At 51.5% G+C, this 3,918-nt stretch overlaps 1 non-coding gene across 1 annotated transcript; it reads right to left on the reverse strand.

Annotated features, from left to right (window-relative positions):
* Positions 1–2,991: 2,991 nt before the first annotated feature.
* On the reverse strand, positions 2,992–3,064 carry TRNAK-CUU. Its single transcript has one exon. It is a non-coding gene; the product is annotated as a tRNA-Lys (tRNA).
* Between the last annotated feature and the right edge of the window lie 854 nt (positions 3,065–3,918).

The following is a 3,918-nucleotide window of genomic DNA, read 5'->3' on the forward strand; positions in this document are numbered from 1 at the left end:
TCCTTATGGGCAGCAGTCGGGATGTTGGGAGAGGTTCTGTTTTCTGTGGCTAGTGACAGCCCCAAAGTGACTCCCACCAGCCCCCATTGCCTTGCGCTGCAGCTGTCAGTCTCTGAATTCTGGCCTGGGATTTGATTGGAACAAGGCCCTTGGGAGCTGGAGAGACCACGAGTCAGACACTGCAATATTGTAGCCAGAACATCCATGTCTAGATTTTAAGGCCAGTCAAGACAACTAAATAATCCTGTCTAACCCCCATACACATGACAGGCCACAAAGTCACCCCTGCACTGAGCCCAACAACCAGGATTAAACCAAAATATTCCAGCCCTTAGGAGAATATCCCGTTGTGTGCCACAGGCGGAGCATAGGAGAGGCCGAGGGGTACAAATACTGGAGGCCCCTGCACTAGATTTGATTTGGTGAGATGTACCCAGCTGATCCTAGCAAGTGACTTGTGCCCCATGCCGCAGAGGATGACAAAAACTCCAACATCCCTGCCAGTGTGAGCTGGGGGAAATTCCTTCCTGACCCCAGCAATGGAGATCAGGGAGACCCTGAGCATGAGAGCAAGGCCACCAGCCAAGCACCAGAGAGAAATGGTTTTCTATCTCACCTGAGAGCACTTTCTTCAGCCTCACCCCGTCCCCTCTTGCCACCCCCACGTGGGATGGAGAATCCGTCATTGCCCTGGGTACTTTGTTCCAATGTTTAATCACCTGATTGCAAATATGTCCCTTATTTCTCAGTTTAGTTTCTCTGCCATTAACTTCCAGCCACTGGTTCTTGTTCTGCCTTTTGCTGCTGGGTTAAAGAGCCCTTCAGTACCCAGGATTTTCTCTTTGGGAGGGGATTTACACACTGTCATCAAGTGACCTCTTGGTCTTCTCTGTGATAAACTGAGCAGACTGAGTTCTTGTCTAGCACTGGAAGGCAACTTTTCAGCGCTTTTTTTTCTCTTCTCTGCCCCCCATGCAATTTTTCATTCTTCATCTTAAAATGTGGCCAAGACGACTGTGTGCAAGAGTCCAGTGTTGGTCTGACCAATGTTGTACAGAGATAACACTAGTGCCCTATATCTAGTCACTGTTCTCCTGTCTGTACATCCAAGGACGACCACAGCATCGCACGGGATTTCTTGCTGAGTTCTTTGTTCATTATGACACCTAAACTGTTCTCCGAGTCACAGCAGTCTGGCCTTGCTCGTTAGTAAAGCTCAGTGTGTTTGAATGGCCACAGCTTCCCAAGTGCTCCGTAACATACACAAGGGATTCCCCTCCTCAGTCACCTTCACCTGCTGCTGGTCTCTTTTCTCTTTCTTCTCCAGGATCTGCATGTGTCATTGTGGGGAGAGTTCTCCTCCTCTCTTTGCCTGGGAGCGATGTGACCCTCGGATGGACTGACCAAACCCAGGATTCCTTCAGCCTGAAAGCAGAGGGGAGCCTTCACCCGCTCCCTCTTTAAGGCTCCAGTCCCAGATCCTAAATTTCCTGCCAAAGCACAAAAATCTACACTGAGCCCAACTCCTCTCTCGGTGGTGATTTCTTTTCTCCCACAAATCTGTCTTGAGGACACAGCCCTGGGAACAGGTGAACACAACCCCTGAGATTTCCCTTCGCAGCCTGCAAGGGGCAAACGCCCTATTAAACAGCTCGGGAATGTCATCTTTTTCTTTTCTCCTTTCAAAAGTAACTTCTTGTATTTCTAGTCTCTTTATATGACCCCCCGATTTGCTGCTTCCAATTCTCTGCTGTACACGCCAGCACTGGATCAGGTGAGGTGCCTGGAGCCATCCTGCACTGGGTACATGGGGTGTGTCATGGTATAAGCCCCCACTCTGAACCAAAAGATGGGGTACCAGCATGAATTCCTCTAAGCTCAATTACTGGCTTAGTACTTGTAGCGCTGCCACCAACCAGGAATTCCAGTGCCTGGTACACTCTGGTCCCCCCCAAAACCTTGCCTGGGGACCCCCAAGACGTAGACCCTCTGAATCTTACCACAAGGAAAGTAAACCCTTTCCCCCACCGTTTTGGGGGGGACCGGAGTGTACCAGGCTTCCTTTCCCTGGGTTACCCTGGAAGATCACTGTGATTCAAACTCCTTGAATCTTAAAACAGAAAGGAAAGTGCACCTTCCCGCCTCCTTCTCTTTCCCCCTCCCAGACTCTCCCTGAGAGAGAAAGTAATCCTAACACAGAGAGAAATTAACCTCTCCCTCCCCATTCCCTCCTTTCTCCCCACCAATTCCCTGGTGAATCCAGACCCCGTCCCCTGGGGTCTCACACCAGAATGAAAAAAACAATCAGGTTCTTAAATAAGAAAAACTTTTAATTAAAGAAAGAACAAAGGAAAAAATTATCTTTGTAAATTTAAGATGGAATAGGTACAGGGTGTTTCAGCTATAGACACTGGGAATACCCTCCCAGCCTAAGTATACAAGTACAAATTAAAATCCTTTCAGCAAAATACAAATTTGAACTCCTTCCAGCCAAATACACATTTGCAAATAAAGAAAACAACCATAAGCCTAACTCGCTTTATCTACCTAGTACTCACTATTCTGAACTTATAAGAGCCTGTATCGGAAAGATTGGAGAGAAACCTGGTTGCACGTCTGGTCCCTCTGAGCCCCCAGAGTGAACAACAACCAAAAACTAACAGCACACACAAAACTTCCCTCCCTCAAGATTTGAAAGTATCCTGTCCCCTGATTGATCCTCTGGTCAGGTGACAGCCAGGCTCCCTGATTTTGTTAACTGTTTACAGGCAGAAGAGCTATGAAGTACTTATGACATGGCCTCACAGCACTTCCTGCCAGCCAGAGACTGCTCGTTCTAGGCCTGCTCCTGCAGATTTGGCCTCTCTTCTGATTTCTGAGGAAAGGAACCTTTCCAGGAAATGGCCATGGATTCTGGGAAGCTGCATGTGGCTGGTGGACAGCACCAGGAATCATTTGGCTCCTGGCACACAAGGCCACGTAAAAGCTGAGCAGCCAGACAGGGGCTTGAATCCTGGACCCTCACATTAAGAGCCTGATGCTCTACCAACTGAGCTACCTGGCCTTGTTCAAACTATCTTCACCGTTCACCACAAGAGTGAGCAGGTAGGCAAAAGAGAGGGAAATTCTAACCCCATTCAACCCCGACCTGTTCCTGGGAGGTGTCGATAGGGACCCAGGCCATCGAGCACCATGGAGTGAAGAGACCAATTTTATCAGTAAGTCAGACCCCCCGGCTGCCCACTGCCTGGATCACCTCCCGCCAGGTGACGCGAGCCACCCTCCAGAGCCATTGCTGGGCCCCGGGGAGCAGCCACACAAGCTATGGGGGTGGGCAGCTCCCAGGAATCTCGGCAACAAATCTCCAGGCCGGAGGGTTTCCCCTAGTGCCTGATCCACCCTCAGGGTCCAGCCAGCCAGCAGCTTCCACCCAAGGCTAGTGCACCAACAGCAGCAGCGTGGCTGGGGGGCTCGGCCGGTGACTGGGGCCAGTCGCCTGAGCAAGAACCCAGCCAACCCCAGGAGATGGACCCGGGTCACCAGCCCAACCCACCACGCAGCTGCTGCCGCTACCCCATTAGTGCATGAGCTCCCATGGACCACGCTGGAGAGATCCCCCAGCTGCAGGGTAGATGCCCCTGAGTGCCTGGCAGGGCACAGCTCCTGGCTGACCTGCCCTGCTGAGTTCTCTACTAGGCTGGGTGGATCTGGGGCCAAGGGTGCTGGGTGACAGGGGGGCGTTGGCTTTGGGCTGGGACTGCCACTTCCCTCCCTGCCCATCTAACAGGATCACAGCAAACGAAACCAGCTCAGCCTGCAAGGGAAGAGTTCAGTCCAGGGCCTGGTGCATTCTGGGAGCAGGGACGGTGCAGAGAAAGGGCAGATACAGGGCACCTCTGAACACTCTGCGCAGAACTG

This window comes from Gopherus evgoodei, unplaced genomic scaffold, assembly GCF_007399415.2.
Source record: "Gopherus evgoodei ecotype Sinaloan lineage unplaced genomic scaffold, rGopEvg1_v1.p scaffold_74_arrow_ctg1, whole genome shotgun sequence".
In the NCBI taxonomy this organism is placed as follows: domain Eukaryota; kingdom Metazoa; phylum Chordata; order Testudines; family Testudinidae; genus Gopherus; species Gopherus evgoodei.